The 19301-nt window shown below is 37.7% G+C and overlaps 1 protein-coding gene across 2 annotated transcripts in view; it reads left to right on the top strand.

The window, feature by feature from the left end:
• The window catches only part of LAMA2 (laminin subunit alpha 2), a 626305-nt gene that overhangs the window by 72115 nt on the left and 534889 nt on the right, over positions 1–19301 (top strand). The gene's annotated exons all lie outside the window — the stretch shown is intronic.

The raw sequence follows: 19301 nt of genomic DNA, 5'->3' as shown, positions 1-19301 counted from the left end.
ATTGGGAGGAAGAGTTTATATTTTTTTAGAAGTACTGAGCTGACCATATATTAGAAAACTAAATAAAGCAGGGCAGTGATCTCTGTTCTGAGTCAAATATTTTGCTCTGTTTGACATTTGGGTGTAGTGATGGCTGTGCCAGTATCATTTTATTTTTCTCTTGTGCAGGTTAGATAAAACTCTTCAAATATATTAGTTTGTATGTTGGAAAACACAAACTCTGTTATATTATATTTAGAGGAAAATTGGCCTCAAGATATGAATCAGATTTAATAATGTGGTCATCAACCAAACTATAACAGATAACACTGTGAAAGAAAATTGGGATTTGTCAATTTTTATTTTACTCCTATCTTGTTTCTTATTTATTTGAATCATTCATTTATTCTTCTTTCAGCTCAGAGGGATTAAGCTCTCTAAAGGAAATGAGAAGTAATTTAAAGTGTATAGGTTTCTGAGTGTGGGTGTTTGCAAACAAACAAACAATAGCAATGGTATTATTATGGTATTTAAAAAATGTTTTTAAACAGTTTTAAAGTATCTCCTGAGTTACATTTGTTTTATAATGTTTAAAAATGAATCTTTAAAATGGCTGCCAATATTTTTGCCCCTCGGTATAGCAATATTTGAATCCATTTAAAGTCATCTATTATTCTAGTGTTTCCTTTCTTATGCATATCGGCAATACATTAAAATAATAAACAATGGCCTATACTTCTATTCCCATAGTTCTTCATTTCTGTTGAAATATAGCTTGCTCTTTGGAAGATTAGATATATAAACCAGCTTTTAAAAAAATTCTTAGAACAGTCTAGTCTAAAACACTTCTTAGGATGGTATTAACTGTCAATAAGAAAGATTGAAATCCACAGATAAACTTATCAGGAATAGAACATTTGTTTGAATACCTTTGATATTTAAATAGTAAAAGTCAGAACTAGATTTTTTATAAAGAACTTTTCAATTAGTAGTACTTCACATTGGGTTCAACCTGGTGTCTGAAATGCAAATGTTTTGATTTGCTTTTTTGCTAAACAATGGTCAGAAATTGTTCATAGATTTTAAAATGTAACTGTCGTTATGTTCTCTATTAGGACGGTTGACCCTTGAACAACATGGGCTTGAATTGCATGCATCCACTTATATGTGGATTTTGTTTTCAATAAATATAGTACTTGTATTTTTGTTTTAAGGACCTTTAAGTGTGGGGAAAATTTTGTGTTCAATTAGAGATCACAGTATGTGGAATCAAACTAGGGTTTGAGTCCTGATTCTATTCAAATTGTTTCAGCTTCCTGCCTTAAGGAGTCATTTATCAGTTCTTTTGTTTTTGAGGCAGAGATAGCAGTAGGCAGATTTTTGACTGCAGGGGGGTGGGGGGTGGGGGGTGGGGGAGGGTCAGCGCCCCTCTGCTCCTAACCCCTGAGTTATTCAAGGCTCAGTTGTACAAGTTTATATGTTAGACCCTTGTTTAAGAGCAACTGAATATCTGAGTTAAATTCTAATTAGGAAATACAAGTCTCCTCTGTAATTTTTACCTTCTGTGGACAACTTCTGGAGGTCTCTTCTGTTGTTCCTGGTTAACACATAGGTCTTTCAACTCAAATAAATAAACTAAAACAATACATGAGAACAAAGACTGAAAATAAAAGAAAACTAATTTGAACTCAAGGGATTTTCTTGGACAAGGCCTCAGAGAATGTGCCAGCTCTTTTTAAGAAAGGCATCGTGTTTAAAGGCCACATTTAACTGAATAGATTGAAAAATCCTTATTATTTTGATTAATGGTTCAATTGTTGTCTCAATGCTAAATATTCATAAAAAGTATCCATTCACATTTTAAAATGAGATAAATTAAGGAAAAAGTAGGTCAGTGTGCTGAGAAATGAGCTTTTCTTTATTAAATAGTTAATTCTGTGCTCTTTAAGAAGAGTAAAGATCAGCTCAGCAAATAAGGTACTTGGGATCATGAAAGTACTGTACACAGGAAAACTGTCCTTTTGTTTTGAACCTAGAATTGATTAATTAAATTTCACTGTAGAAGTATTGCATAAAACACATTTCAAGGGCAAAATTCTTCCTCATTACCCAACTAGTGAAGGTCTAAATTTTAATGACTAACTCAAGTGTAGGTGGGAAAGTGTGCTCACAAACTTTATGCAGATTGTTAGAGAAACTTACATAATATCATTGGGAATACGGAACAGGGATGTGTCCAGGAGTCAACAGCCTCGATTCATTCTTGCTGCTACAAAGCTTTCAGGGCTAGACTCTTTGCACTGAGACAGAAAGCAGCATCAGGGAAGCTTTCATTACCACCTGTGCCCAGTGGGGTTTGTCTGACTGACTGCTAATGAACACATAGATTGAAGCGCTCTACCATTCCCCAAAACATACTAAATCAAACATTAATTAAAATAGAAATATTAACGAAATAAATTTTAAAAGGAAAAGAAAACAAAGAAATATATTTTAAAAGGTACCAAAGAACAACACAAAGAACAGTCAATATCAATTTTTTTATTAAATATTCATTGAGCAAAATATCTGTGTGGGCGCTGTTAGATTGACTGCACGTGCTCTGCTTGTATACCCACTTGCTATATGTCAGGCTTGGAGGCACAGTCCTCACCACTCTTCACGGTACATGTGACTTCTGTCTGATATTGTACTGAGGAGACCACCAGAATCTATACTGAGGAATACCTGATGAATATATTTGCCAGACATTTAAAAAACTATCCCTCCTGCTCAAGAGTGTAGGGGAATCCCTGCCAATCAAGAGCACAAGGTTTGCATAGGCTTCTAGGAAGAAGACCCCATTCTCTACTGAGGAAAGCAAATTTGAGTCTGAACTTTGCATCTCAGGTTGTTTCTAAGTTACTCAGTGTCTAAAGACCATTAAGATTCCAAGCCTCAGGTCCATCATTGCTAGGGTGTTGTGCTAGTTCATGGGGTGGGAGTCAGTTTGACTGGGAGGTCAGGAAAGGCTCTGCTAAAAGAGGCAATGTGTTAGCTGAAGCTCAACTGAAGGCCTTTCAGCTATGAGAGATCTAAGGTGCAGGTGGCTCTAGATGGACAGAGAGACCCAGAGATCCTAAGACGTGAATGAATGTCTCATGTGGGATGAACTTCTTATGTTTAAAGAACAGAAACAAAGCCATAAAAGCTACAGTACTGTGAGTCAGGGCAAGGGTGGTATGAGGTAAAATCAGAAGACATGCAGGGGCCAGATCGATCTTGTAGTGTCTTTTTAACTGTGGGGCTTTGTTTGAGCCTTATTATAAGTGCATGGGAAACCAATAGAAGGTTTTGAAACTGTGCTTGTTTAATACGATGATACTCTGCCTGCTCTCTGGAAAACAGATTGTAGGGAGACAAGAGTTGGAAGCAGGTGATACTTCTAGTCAAAGACTACAGAGGACACTTTGCCAAGTTCAGTTTCTATAATTCCCAAACTCTGAAGGAGACCACTAGGGCTTCTTCCTCCATTGCTCTCATTTGTTACAGGTCAAGACAACTGAGCAGGTGAAATTTGGGACCAATTACAACTGTTAGTTCTGGCTCACACCTTGGCCGGTTGAATAGGGTTAATGCACCTATAGGGAAGATGACAAAGTGAAACCTTTTTTTAAAAAAACAAACTTTTCCTTTGGTCTCCACAGGATGCAATAGCACTTTAAAATAATCACATTTGTACAATTTAACAGAAGTTTTGAAATCTTAAATTATCACTGACATTCCAATTTCTAAAGGCAGTTCACATCAATTCCCAGTTCTTTGAGAATATATTTTATTTTTATATTACAATTTCCTGTGTAGTTTTAAATACTTGGGTTAATATATTTTTATTTTTAAAGCAAATTAATATTCTGCATACAGAAACCATAACAACAATGTTACTATTTGTATAGACAAGGAAAATCAGAAGTGCTCTATAATTGGAAGATATGACATTGGTGTTCCCAGAGGTAGGCTCAGGTCTAAGGCTGTGTGAAGATCAACACCAAATACAATTACAACTGGTGTTGCAGTTATTTTGAGGTCCAGAAAGGAATAATAAACAACTAGAATCTGGGTTGAAAATAAGTGGAAATAATTTTTTTTCAGGATTAAATAACTTGAGTGAAATAAAGAATTTGGCTTTTAGGGGGTAAGTATGATATCATTTTCCTTAAAATGTATAAGTTATAAGCTGCCAATCACTAGCATTATTATGATTGCAAATTACCAAGTTTAATTCTTATGAAAATTGAAATAATCTTCTAGCCCCACATTATATTTTAGTCACAAGTCTTTTTTGCTTTTTTAATAGATCTTTGTAGGAGTATAATTGCTTCACAGTGCTCTGTTGGTTTCTGTTGTACAACAAAGTGAATCAGTCATATGCATACATATATCCCCATATCCCCTCCCATTTGAGCCTCCCTCCCACGCTCCCTATCCCAAGTCTTTAGGTCATCACAAAGCATCGAGCTGATCTCCCTGTGCTATGCTGCTGCTTCCCACTACCTATCTATTTTACATTCGGTAGTGTATATATGTTGATGCTACTCTCACTTCGCCCCAGCTTACCTCTGCCCCTCCCATGTCCTCAAGTCCATTCTCTATGTCTACGTCTTTATTCCTGCCCTGCCACTAGCTTCATCAGTACCTTTTTTTTTTTTTTTTTAGATTCCATATATATGTGTTAGCATACGGTATTTGTTTTTCTCTTTCTGACTTACTTCACTCTATATGAGAGACTCTAGGTCCATCCACCTCATTACAAATAAATCAATTTTGTTTCTTTTCATGGCTAATATTCCATTGTATATACGTGCCATATCTTCTTTATCCATTCATCTGTCAATGGACATTTAGGTTGCTTCCATGTCCTGGCTATTGTAAATAGTGCTGCAATGAACATTGTGGTACATGACTCTTTTTGCATTATGGTTTTCTCATGGTATATGCTCAAGTGGGATTGCTGGGTCATATGGTAGTTCTTTTTTTAGTTTTTTAAGGAACCTCCATACTGTTCTCCATAGTGGCTGTATCAATTTACATTCCCACCAACAGTGCAGGAGGGTTCCTTTTTCGCTACAGTCTTTCCAGCATTTATTGTTTCTAGATTTTTTGATAATGGCCATTCTGACTGATGTGAGGTGATATCTCATTGTAGTTTTGATTTGCATTTCTCTAATAATTAGTGATGTTGAGCATGTTTTCATGTGTCTCTTGGCCATCTGTATGTCTTCTTTGGTGAAATGTCTATTTAGGTCTTCTGCCCATTTTTTAATTGAATTGTTTCTTTTTTTGATATTGAGCTTCATGAGCTGTTTATATATTTTGGAGATTAATCCTTTGTCTGTTGTTTCATTTGCGAATATTTTCTCCCATTCTGAGGGTTGTCATTTCATCTTGTTTATGGTTTCCTTTGCTGTGCAAAAGCTTTCAAGTTTAATTAGTTCCCATTTGTTTTTATTTCCATTACTCTAAGAGGTGGGTCAAAAAAGATCTTGCTGTGATTTATGTCAAAGAGTGTTTTTCCTATGTTTTCCTCTAAGAGTTTTATAGTATCTGGTCTTACATTTAGGTCTTTAATCCATTTTGAGTTTTTTTGTGTAGGGTATTAGGTAGTGTTCTAATTTCATTCTTTTACATGTAGCTGTCCAGTTTTCCCAGCACCACTTATTGAAGAGACTGTCTTTTCTCCATTGTATATGCTTGCATCCTTTGTCATAGATTAGGTGACCATAGGTGTGTGGGTTTATCTCTAGGCTTTCTATCTTGTACCATTGATCTATATTCTGTTTTTGTGTCAGTACCATACTGTCTTGATTACTGTAGCTTGGTAGTATAGTTTGAAGTAGGGAAGCCTGATTCCTCCGGCTCCGTTTTTCTTTCTCAAGATTGCTTTAGCTATTCGGGGTCTTTTGTGTTTCCATAAGAATTGTAAAGTTTTTTGTCCTAATTCTGTGAAGAATGCCATTGGTAGCTTGATAGGGATTGCACTGAATCTGTAGATTGCTTTGGGTAGTATAGGCATTTTCAAAACATTGATTCTTCCACTCCAAGAACATGGTATATTTTTCCATCTGTTTATGTCATCTTTGATTTCTTTCATCCGTGTTTTATAGTCTTCTGAGTACAAGTCTTTTGCCTCCTTAGGTAGGTTTATTCCTAGGTATTTTATTTGTTTTGTTGTGATGGTAAATGGGATTGTTTCCTTAATTTCCCTTTCTGATTTTTTGTTGTTAGTGTATAGGAATGCAAGAGATTTCTGTGCATTAGTTTTGTAATCTGCAACCTTGCCAAATTCATTGATTAGTTCTAGTAGTTTTCTGGTGGCATCTTTATGATTTTTTTTTTTCCCTTACATTTGTTCTGTACATCTGTGCCTCAACTTCTGCCTTGTAAACTGATTCATCTGTACCATTTTTCTAGGTTCCACATACATGTGTTAATATACGATATTTGTTTTTCTTTTTCTGACTTTACTCTGTATGATAGTCTCTAGATCCATCCACGTCTCAACAAGTAACCCAATTTCGTTCCTTTTTATGGCTGAGTAATATTCCATTGTATATATGTACCACTTCTTCTTTATCCATTCATCTGTCGATGGGCATTTAGGTTGCTTCCATGACCTGGCTATTGTAAATAGTGCTGCAATGAACATTGGGGTGCATGTGTCTTTTTGAATTATGATTTTCTCTGGGTATATGCCCAGTAGTGGGATTGCTGGATCATATGGTAATTCTATTTTTAGTGTTTTAAAGAACCTCCATACTGTTCTCCATAGTGGCTATATCAATTTACATTCCCACCTACAGTGCAAGAGGGCTCCCTTTTCTCCACACCTTCTCCAGCATTTGTTGTTTGTAGATTTTCTGATGATGCCCATTCTAACTGGTGTGAGGTGATACCTCATTGTAGTTTTGATTTGCATTTCTCTAACTATTAGTGATGTTGAGCATCTTTTCATGTGCTTCTTGGCCATCTATATATCTTCTTTGGAGAAATGTCTATTTAGGTCTTCTGCCCATTTTTGGATTGGGTTGTTTGTTTTTTTAATATTGAGCTGCATGAGCTGTTTACATATTTTGGAGATTAATCCTTTGTCCGTTGATTTGTTTGCAAATATTTTCTCCCATTCTGAGGGTTGTCTTTTCGTCTTGTTTATGGTTTCCTTTGCTGTGCAAAAGCTTTGAAGTTTCATTAGGCCCCATTTGTTTATTTTTGTTTTTATTTCCAGTACCCTAGGAGGTGGATCAGAAAAGATCTTGCTGTGATTTATGTCAAAGAGTGTTCTTCCTATGTTTTCCTCTAAGAGTTTTATAGTGTCTGGTCTTACATTTAGGTCTTGAATCCATTTTGAGTTTATTTTTGTGAATAGTGTTAGGGAGTGTTCTAATTTCATTCTTTTACATGTAGCTGTCCAGTTTTCCCAGCACCACTTATTGAAGAGGCTGTCTTTTCTTCATTGTGTATTCTCCCCTCCTTTATCAAAGATAAGGTGACCATAGGTGCATGGGTTTATCTCTGGGCTTTCTATCCTGTTCCATTGATCTATATTTCTGTTTTTGTGCCAGTACCATACTGTCTTGATTACTGTAGCTTTGTAGTATAGTCTGAAGTCAGGGAGCCTGATTCCTCCAGCTCCGATTTTCTTTCTCAAGATTGCTTTGGCTATTCAGGGTCTTTTGTGTTTCCATACAAATTGTAAAATATTTTGTTCTAGTTCTGTAAAACATGCCATTGGTAATTTGATAGGGATTGCATTGAATCTGTAGATTGCTTTGGGTAGTATAGTCATTTCACAATATTGATTCTTCCAGTCCAAGAACATGGTATATCTCTCCATCTATATGTATCATTTTTAATTTCTTTCATCAGTGTCTTATAGTTTTCTGCATACAGGTCTTTTGTCTCCCTAGGTAGGTTTACTCCTAGGTATTTTATTCTTTTTGTTGCAGTGGTAAATGGGAGTGTTTCCTTAATTTCTCTTTCAGATTTTTTGTCATTAGTGTATAGGAGTGCAAGAGATTTCTGTGCATTAATTTTGTATCCTGCAACTGTACCAAATTCATTGGTTAGCTCTAGTAGTTTTCTGGTGGCATTTTTAGGATTCTCTATGTATAGCATCATGTCATCTGCAAGCAGTGACTGTTTTACTTCTTCTTTTCCAATTTGTATTCCTTTTATTTCTTTTTCTTCTCTGATTGCCGTGGCAATCTTCTCTGATTGCCAAGACTACGTTGAATAATAGTGGTGAGAGTAGACATCCTTGTCTTGTTCCTGATCTTAGAGGAAATGCTTTCAGTTTTTCACCATTGAGAATGATGTTTGCTGTGGGTTTGTCGTATATGGCCTTTATTATGTTGAGGTAGGTTCCCTCTATGCCCACTTTCTGGAGAGTGCTTATCGTAAATGGGTGTTGAATTTTGTCAAAAGCTTTTTTTGCATCTATTGAGATGATCATATGGTTTTTCTTCTTCAATTTGTTAATATGGTGTATCACATTGATTGATTTGCGTATTTTGAAGAATCCTTGCATCCCTGGGATAAATCCCACTTGATCGTGGTGTATGATCCTTTTAATGTGTTGTTGGATTCTGTTTGCTAGTATTTTGTTGAGGATATTTGCATCTATATTCATCAGTGATATTGGTCTGTAATTTTCTTTTTTTGTAGTATCTTTGTCTGGTTTTGGTATCAGGGTGATGGTGGCCTCATAGAATGAGTTTGGGAGTGTTCCTTCCTCTGCAATTTCTTGGAATAGTTTGATAAGGATGGGTGTTAGCTCTTCTCTAAATGTTTGATAGAATTCACCTGTGAAGCCATCTGGTCCTGGACTTTTGTTTGTTGGAAGATTTTTAATCACAGTTTCAATTTCATTGCTTGTGATTGGTCTGTTCATATTTTCTATTTCTTCCTGGCTCAGTCTTGGAAGGTTATACCTTTCTAAGAATTTGTCCATTTCTTCCAGGTTGCCCATTTTTTTGGCATAGAGTTGCTTGTAGTAGTCTCTTAGGATGGTTTGTATTTCTGTTGTGTCTGTTGTAACTTCTCCTTTTTCCTTTCTAATTTTATCGATTTGAGTCCTCTCCCTCTTTTTCTTGATGAGTCTGGCTAATGGTTTATCAATTTTGTTTATCTTCTCAAAGAACCACCTTTTAGTTTTATTGATCTTTGCTATTGTTTTTTTTCATTTCTGTTTCATTTGTTTCTGCTGTGATCTTTATGATTTCTTCTACTGACTTTGGGTTTTCTTTGATAGGTGTAGGGTTAGATTGTTTATTTGAGATTTTTCTTGTTTCTTGAGGTAGATTGAATTGATATAAACTTCCCTCTTAGAACTGCTTTTGCTACGTCCCATAGGTTTTAGGTCATTGTGTCTTCATTGTCATTTGTTTGTGTATTTTTTAAATTTCTTCTTTGATTGCTTCAGTGATCTCTTGGTTATTTAGTAGTGCACTGTTTAGCCTCCATGTATTTGTGGTTTTTACAGTTTTTTTCCTGTAATTGATTTCCAGTCTCATAGCATTGTGGTCAGAAAAGATGGTTGATACTATTTCAATTTTCTTAAATTTTCTGAGGCTTGATGTGACCCAAGATGTGATCTATCCTGGGGAATGTTCCATGTGCACTTGAGCAGAAAGTGTATTCTGCCACTCTTGGGTGGAATGTTCTATAAATATCAATTAAACCTATTTGGTCTATTGTGTCATTTAAAGCTTGTGTTTCCTTATTTATTTTCATTTTGGATGATATTCCCATTGGTGTAAGTGTGGTGTTAAAGTTCCCTACTATTATTGTGTTACTGTCGATTTCCCCTTTCATGGTTGTTAGCATTTGCCTTAGGTATTGAGGTGCTCCTGTGTTGTATGCATAAACATTTGTAATTGTTATACCTTCTTCTTGGATTGATCCCTTGATCATTGTGTAGTGTCCTTCCTTATCTCCTGTAACAGTCTTTATTTTAAAGTCTGTTTTATCTGATATGAGTATTTCTACTCCAGCTTTGTTTTGATTTCCATTTGCATGGAATATCTTTTTCCATCCCTTCACTTTCAGTCTCCATGTGTCCCTAGGTCTGAAATGGGTCTCTTGTAGATAGCATATATATGGGTCTTGTTTTTGTATCCATTCAACCATTCTGTGTCTTTTGGTTGGGATATTTAATCCATTTACATTCAAGGTTATTATTGATATGTAGTTCCTATTACCATTTTCTTAATTGTTCTGGGTTTGTTTTTGTGAGTCTTTTTCTTTTCTTGTGTTTCCCACCTAGAGAAGTTTCTTTAGCATTGGTTGTAAAGCTGGGTTGGTGGTGCTGAATTCTCTTAGCTTTTGCTTGTCTGAAAAGCTTTTGATTTCTCTGTAGAATATGAATGAGATCCTTGCCAGGTCGAGTAATCTTGGTTGTAAGTTTTTCTCTTTAAATATATCATGCAACTCCCTTCTGGCCTGCAGAGTTTCTGCTAAAAAATCAACTGATAATCTTATGGGGATTCCTTTGTATGTTAATTTTTGTTTTTCCCTTGCTGCTTTTAATATTTTTTCTTTGAATTTAATTTTTGTTAGTTTGATTAATATGTGTCTTGGTATGTTTCTCCTAGGGTGTATGGGACTCTCTGTGCTTTCTGGACTTGGGTGACTATTTCCTTTCCCATGTTAAGGAATTTTCCACTATAATCTCTTCAGATATTTTTCAGACCCTTTATTTTTCTCTTTTTCTTCTGGGACTCCTATAATGCGAATGTTGGTGCGTTTAGTGTTGTCCCAGAGGTCTCTGAGATAGTCTTCAATTCTTTTCATTCTTTCTTCTTTATTCTGCTGCTTGGCAGATATTTCCACATTTTGTCTTCCAGCTCATTTATTCGTTCTTCTGCCTCAGTTATTCTGTTATTGATTCCTTCTAGCATATTTTTCATTTCAGTTATTGTGTTGTTTATCTCTGTTCTTTAGTTCTTCTATATCTTTGTTAAACATTTCTTGCATTTTCTCAGTCTGTGCCTCCATTCTGTTTCTGACATTCTGGATCATCTTTACTATCATTACTCTGAATTTTTTTTCAGGTAGATTCCCTATTTCCTCTTCATTTATTTGGTCTTGTAGCTTTTAATCTTGCTCCTTCATTGTGACATATTTCATTGCCATCTCATTTTTTTTTCCTTTTTTTAATGAGTGGAATTGTGTTCCTGCCTTACTGGTTGTTTGGCCTGAGGCTTCCAACACTGCAGTTTGTAGGCTGTTAGTAGAGCTGGGTCTTGGTGCTGAGTGGAGGACCTCTGGGAGACCTCACTCCGAAGAATATTCCCTGGGGTCTGAGGTTCTCTGTTAGTTCAGTGGTTCGGACTTGGAGCTCCCACCGCAGGAGCTTTGGCCTGATCCCTGGCTTGTGAACCAAGATCTGGCAAGCTGTGTGGGGTGGGGAGGGAAAAAAAAAGGACAATGACAAAGTAAAAAATAAAATTAGACTAGAAAACTAACAGCTATGTTAGAAAAAATATTTTAAAAAATATAGATGAAACAACAACAGGAAGGTAAAACAGAACCACAATAGTAAAAAAAAAGGAGGAGGAAAAAAAAAAAAGGTTGAAAAGGCCTGGCTGTGGAGGGTAGGGCCTAAGCAGGGGTGAGGTTTGGGTGGTGTGCAGGGCCTGTGCTTAGTACCCACAGGGATGGAAGGGGCTGGGGTGTGTGGGGGGTGGGGCTTAGGCTCAACAGAACAGAAGGGACCCAGGGGTGCCTCCCACCTCTGGTCTCAGAGGGCGGGGGACCCCACTTGGGAGCCTAGCAGGCTTCCTGGGCTTGAACGGAAGGGGCAAGTGCCCTCTGCTCCTCTCCTCCTCCTGTCCTGGAGGGCCCCTCCTGTGTGCCTCTCCTGATCTCCCCAACCTCCCTTCCATGCCCCCAGGGCCCATGCAGCCTGGAGTGGGCTTTGGAGAGCGGGAGAATGGCCTGGGAGCTTAGCAGGCTCCCCGGGCCCTGGTGGGCAGAGCAAATGCCCTCTGCTGCTCCTCTGGTCCTGCAGGGCCCCTCCCACCTGCCTCTCCTGTTCTCTCCTGGTCTCCCTTCTACACGCCCAGGACTAACCCAGCCCAGAGGGGGCCTCTGAGGGCATAGGACCCGGCCCAAGAGCCAGGCAGACTTCCCTGGCTGATTGGACAGGGGAAATGCTGGACCTGCTCCCTCCTGATCTGAGCCCCTGAAGGTCCCTCCAGGCGTGGGAACCCCTCCCCCGCTCTCAGCCACCCCTCAGGGGCACTGGTCTTGTCCGACTTCCAGTTCTCCTCCCCCTCTCAGTACCCCCACGTCCTACTGGTTCGCTTGGGAGTTCTTCCTGTCTCCTTGGGCGTCAGGGTTCCCCACCAGCGTCCAGCAGGAGCCCTAGTTGTGTGGAGATGCTAACTCTGCGTCTTCCCACACGGCCATCTTGACTCCTCCCCTCGTCACAAGTCTTTTTGTTTTGTTTAATAATCAGTTCTTGAAAGAATGCAAACTTATGGTGACTTTTATTATGCTACAAGTTATTTTTAAAAATTTCTGTATGGATAGAATATTATAGAGTTTGAACTCAAGAAATAAAGGTGGAAATTAAAGTGTGATGAGCCTTCAAATATACTGTCACTTTAAATAGTTCTCTTCTATATTACATGACCTACTGTGTTAAGAGTCTGAGTTTTTGCAGCTGCTTTTTATTTTACCAACCCCCTGTGGGTACGGTTAAGAAGATGGCTTATTTGGGTCTTATAACTGAAATTGGATAAGGTTCAAAGGTTCAACAGACATAAACACACTTTAATTAAGAAAAACAGTCTATTAAAAATTTGCTCAAACAGCTTTTCTCTAAAATTTATTCCTGAACATCAATAAATAAACTTTCATTTCATGATAGAAAATTCAGTTGTTAGAAATTGTATTCTTATTCTGATAATTTATTTCTCTTAACTTGTTAGGATACTTGTTTTTAAAATGTGTTTGATGATTAATGATAGAATTATCATCACTAAGCTGATCATTCCCCATTGTTTTGTCTATACCAGCGAGCAGTCTTTTGGTGCAATGAATTAAGTTGTAATTTAGAATGACTGTAGCCTGCAGCTGTGAACCTTGGTAGCTAAACGTGTCTCTGGTGAGAGGTGCTAGCTTTCTTTTGCATGTCCCTTGAAGCAGGATTCATTTGCTGAAGGGCTGGTTTTATTAGTGACTGTGTGGGAAGGTAAGAATAGGAGCCCAAACTACTCCTCTCATTTCCTGGCAATGGTATCCTCTTTTCTTGCTCTGACCAGTCTTTCAGTTGACTCAGGAGGGTTTGGGTGCCCAAGGTTTTGCAGTCGCAAGAGCCCATCTCCTTTGCTCTCCTTCACCTGGCACTGGAAAGGCACAGTGAAGACTAAAGGAAAAATTCTTATATGGAGAAAGCATTTTAAAGCATTTTGTTACCTATATTTATAATTTAACATGATACCTCTATTGATAACTGAAAATTAAACACGTTCTTTTAGCAGGCAATTATTAATATATTTTTATGTGCTTAGTGTTGTTGTAGGTATAAATGAAGTAGGTTACCTGCCCTCAAGAAAGCATACTGTTGATTCTTGAATGACATGGGTTTGAGCTATGCGGGTCCACTTACACGTGCATTTTTTTCAATAAGCACATACTGTAGTTGATCCTTGAACAATGGGTTGTGCGGGTTAGGGGCACAGACCTCCAAATAGTTGAAAATCCACATACAACTTATAGTTCACCCTCCTTATCTGAGGGTCCTCCACATCCTCGGCTTCAACCAACCATGGACTTTGTAGTACTCTAGTATTTACTGCTGAAAAAAATCCTCCTATAAGTGGACCCTCACAGTTCAAACCCCTGTGTTCAAGGGTCAATTGTATAGTACTGCATGATCCTTATGGATTTTTGGCACCCCTAACTGTGGTGTTGTTCAAGCTTCAACTGCATAATTATATTATGGATTGGAAAAGAAATGAGTGTTCACAGAAAAAAAAATTATAATTAAACTCGAACACAGAGAACTTAGGCAAATATGTATCTGAGAATATAGAGGAGGATGAGAATCACTGCCAGGTGAGTAAACAGAGAGCGTTCTAGGAGAGGTGTACTTGTGCTGGGACTTGGAGGATGTGTTGGGATTAAATAAGAGAAAGGTTAGAGAGAGAAGAGCGGCAGGTCTTCCAAGCAGATTATCTAGAAACAGAGCCCGAGGCAGGAACTGCAGTGTGAGTAACTACTGAGGGAGTGCTCTCAGAGGGAATCGGTGAGAGGGAGGGAAGCAGTAAAGGGATGGGGGAGAAATTGGACAGATGTTATTTCAGGAGAAGCGGAGCCTCAGCCTGACCCACGGTGTGGTCTAGAGAGAGAAGTTCATCACAGAAAGGGTTTCCTCATTAAGGAATGAGGTGTCAGGATTTTACACCCCATATCAGTCAGCCACTGGCTGCAGGCCAGGGGTGGGGCTAATGCAAGTGATGTAACTTGCTGGGTGTCGCAGGCCAGTTGGCTCTCGTCCACATAAGGCAGGTCTCTGGAATGGCGCAGCTGCAAGCCATTAACAGCCAGCCCTGGCTGCAACTGAGAGAGGGGTGGTCAGGCCTGGTGAAGGGTTCTGGGCATGGCATCAGCAGAATGTCCTATGCTGGGGAAATTAATGTTGGGAGCATAGCGTGTTAGGTGTGGGAAATGAGACCAGCCTACTGGGCAGTATCCATTAATGCAGATTTGTCAAGACTTCTAATTGGTAATACTGTGTTAAACTTCAGCTATTGCTCCTTTATGCATTTTGAAGAAATGACAGTTTTAAAAAAGCTCACTTAGTAAAAGATCCATATCATTCCCTTCCTTACAGATAGGAAGGTTTATTGATTAAGAGCACTTGATTTCAATCGAGTGAGACAGACCTGGACTTAGACCCTGGCTTTGTCCCTTGCTGTATACATGGTTTTGTGTGAGTTACTGAACCATGCTGAACCTCAGATTCCATCTGTAGTATGTGGTAATCATGTCTGCCTCAAGCTTGTTGTATTAAAGCAGTAATCCATGTGAAGCATTCAACAGAGTGCCTGGTGCATAGTAAATGTTCAACGAATGGCATTTATTGCTTTACTAAGTGAGTAAAACTTTACTCTTTCAATACAGGGTATTTGGGGCCATAGTTGATTCTTTCTGGGGGATTATTGACAAAGACTGTGACCAGGATGAGGGAATGAGATGCCTTGCGCATCTGCCATCTTAAATTTTGTGTCATAGGGCACCTCCCTGATCTCATCATTGAAAAGTAAATCTTTATACTGAATTAGAAAAAAAAATGATATTGAAAAGGCTGGTTTATTGATATGTTAGAGCATCCATAAAATTCATTGCAAAGGAAAATATATTAATAATGAGATGATTTTAGTAATACCTCAAGAATAGCTCTGATTCCAAATGATCTCTATGTCTCTTTTAATGGCTTTCCAATATTCTATGAAAAGTATTGGCATTGTTTTAGTTATGATATCAGTATTTCAGTTTAGTATTAATATCCTTTTGTTGTTGAGATATAAAATTTCAACTGAGTGCAAGAGTTGAGAATACATAGGAAAATAATGGACTACAATGTAATCAACTTGCTTATTAATTTAAAAGTAGTTACCAGTAAGTTACTATATTGCAGTGGAAAAATAAGACTGGTAATTCAACAATTGCTGCCCTAATAGGTGAAGTCATTTTTATGTGGGGCAACCCTAAATCAAAGTCCTTGTAAGATGTTACAGACCTCTTAATAGCTTGGCTCGGGTGCTAATGAGCCTAGGACATTAGAGCTCATTTGAGAGCAAGATTCATGATTTCTTTACTGTGCAGTACTCCTACCTCTGGCTTTGGCTCAAAGACATAGCCATACAGAGAAGGACACTGATAATAATAAAGTTTGACATTTTTATAATTTTTCCTCTGCCAGCATCACTTTCTAATTCTTGAATCAAAAATAACAAGGAAATTATTTAAAAATAGAAGCTTAATTTAAAATATAGTATTTTCTGCCTTTTTCTTTCCTTCAGAACACCCTTAAAAACTCTACTGATGATTAAAAATATTGAAGCCATAACAGTATTTATGGCATGATTTTAAAATCCTCCTTCTCACTATATACTTCTCTAGCTAAATGACTCAATATTTGGTTTAATCATCTCTAGACAATATTAATGATAAGAGTTTGCTGGCTTGCTTCATGGGAATTTGCAGTTGAAGGAGGGAAAATGGAGGGGTGGGTGGAAGAAGAACAGAAACTCCCTTTTTGAACACAGCTTCAAATTGCAAGAAGAGGTGAAAGAGTCACTGAGACAAAGGACTCTTTAAGTATAGGGTTAACCCTATTTCTTTACCTGTCCCACGAATAAGTAACTAAGGGACTCACTACAAATGGTCAGCCACCATGGGAGTGGATGGAGTTCTTGCTTTGTGGGGACAGTGCCGTGGGATCTTATAGCTGGTGCCCCTTTCCATAAACAGTTCTGGGAACTGCCTTCTAGCACGAATGCAGACTTACATTTCAAGTAGATGCATTTCCCTCCTCAATTGTTTTTTAAGTTTGCATATTAACACTGACCTAATGCATCATTTAAAAGGCCTGGATATATCACACAGTGGCTAGTTCAATCAAAGTAAGTAGTCAGACACCAGCATGCTGTGCACGGTATGTCCTCTGGCTGGCCTTTCCTGTAATTCAGGGTACTCCATTTATGCCCAGTTAACCAGTTGACCCTCTAGTTGCTTTATCAAGCATGGACTAGACTGTCAAAGAGGTCACAATGGGACAAAAAGTATCCTGGCATTCTACAGAAATTGTTGCTTGAAATCACGGAATATTTGCTATTATTTGCTAACATCCAGTCTTCATTAGAAGACATGCCTTCATGACTTGTGGAAAAATCAATCCTGGAGGTAGATAGGATCTTAAACTCAAATACTCGTATCTATTGGGGTATGTAGCAGCATGCCAGCAGATAACCAAAACTACAGCATGAACATGGTACTAGCATCTTGTGGAATATAAATTTTACCTAAAGATTTTGTTGAGGTATGGGGTAAGAAAAACACTGTTTTGTATTAGGATATGTTCAAACATATTATGGTATATAACTGAACATTCATATGCAGTTTTCAGATAACCCCCCCAAATTAATACATTTTCTGGGGTACTAATTCAGACTCTTCTGCCAGTAGTATTAATGCCTTCAAAAAGTTTGAGAAGTGTTGTCCTAGACTGTCATTGATTTTCAGAGAAATATTTGCAGAATAAATCAATTAGAAAAAGCTAGTGGAAATGAGCCTATGGATTCACTGATTCACTTATCCATCCATTCATCTATCTATCCATTCATTCACACAATATATATTTATCAAGTCACTCTTATGGACTAAATATATTTTATTAACTTTGAATATCAAAATTAATTGAATAGGAATTCTGCGTTATGACACAATCTATTGAGAAACAATTTCTAAAGTAAATAGCATATGGTGAGCAAAGTACAACAGTAAATTAAACAAGATGCTGTAGAAACATATGACAGAAAAAAGAAAAATAGGTCTTTAGAAGAGTTAGGGAAGATTTCTCAGAGGAAGTAACAACTAACCCGAGATTAAGGATGAACAGGAGAAGTTCATGTAAAAAGAATTTGCAGTGAGGTTGGGAATGGGAGGACGGGGCAGAATGTTTCAGGCAATTCATTTAGCACTTACTTTTCCAGGAACAGCGAGAAATTTGGAATGCTTGGAGTTTAAGTGTGGGGACAAAGATGGAGAAGAAAGAAGAAGTGAGGATCAGAGGGAGTGGAGGGAGGGAAGGTTGAGTGATACAGAAGAATCTGATCATGAACCACTTTATGAGCCTTGATAAAGAGTTTCAGGAAATCCCTTTGATGGCAGCGAGGAGGAAAATGAATCAGAGGGGTCAGGACAGGACAGTTCATTAGGACGTTACTGAGGTAATTGAAGGGATTGGTGATAATGACCCGAACTACAATGGGGGCAATGGAGTAGGACAGGCATGAATGGACTGGCAGAATTTTTTCCTTAGTGGTCTGACTCAAAAAGACTTGGTAACTGATTAGATGTAGAGTGGGAAGAAGAAGGGGTTAGGCATGACCCTGAGATGTCTACGTTGGTTAAAAGAAACCCAGAAAGATTTCAAAAGGATACAAGAGTTTCCACTTGGATTTTTTTGTTTTTCCTTTTTATTTCCCGTGCCTGATAGATACTCACAGGCAAGTATGTAAGTGTCAGTTAAACAGAGTCAAATCTCACGAGAGAACCCTAGCTGGTGATAATGATTTGGGAAATTTCAGCATATAAATAGTCATTGGAACCCAGGGGAATGGAAGATGCTGTCTAGGACAAGTTTGTAGGCTGAAAAGGAGTGATAGGAACACTGTGAAAGACATCAACATGGGAGAGGAAGATGCTTTGCTTGACGGTGTACTCTACATTTTGATTTTTCTCTTTGAGAGAAGCATCATAACAAAAGAAATTATTTTTTCCATATTTCAGATTATTGTACAGTGGAATCTCACTAATGAAGAGCGTATGATGTGAATGCTGTCAGCATTCATGAGGAATGTGTCTTGGGACCTTCAAATCTGTAAATGTCATTTTAGTACATATGAATACAAAGAAATTCTGAGAGGTTAAGTTTCATGGTTGTGTTGCAATATATTCTTCAAATATAGCACTTATGAAACTGATCCATACAGTAGCCTTGTGACCCAATGCCAATATATGGACATAAGTTATTATTCTTATAACCCCCAATTGGGGTTCCTAGTATAATATAGCAAAACACTATGTGCTACCAATAGAAGACATATTTGGTTATTTCTCCTCTTCAGATATGTTCACAGATGCATTTTATTCTGGTGATATCTGTGATGAATGCCTTTCCTGGTCTATAACCTTTTTATCTATGATCACCTTTGGTTAGGAAGAACTTCACAAGGCTGTGTGATCACCTTTCAGCCTCTCATCTTAATTTTTTTTTTTTTTGAAAGAGAAAGATTCTTAAACTATGCAAACTAAATTTTACTTATGATAAATACTGGTTCATTAGCTTCAATACTGCTTTCAGCCTCTTTTGCTTCAGCGGAATGATTATATATACTTTACATTTCACCTGATTTAGGTTTCTGTTGAGACGAGTATTTTCTGAATATGTCCTCACTTCACAAAGTTAATTTATTTTCAACCTCTATCTAGTTTTACCACTATTTTGATAAGTAGTTTTATAGCAGAGGAAATCATATGGAAACAATTTC

This window comes from Balaenoptera borealis (genome assembly GCF_965194805.1).
Source record: "Balaenoptera borealis genome assembly, chromosome: 9".
In the NCBI taxonomy this organism is placed as follows: Eukaryota; Metazoa; Chordata; class Mammalia; order Artiodactyla; family Balaenopteridae; genus Balaenoptera; species Balaenoptera borealis.
The sequence above is the reverse complement of the archived record's forward strand: the minus strand, read 5'-3'. Positions and strand labels throughout refer to the sequence as shown.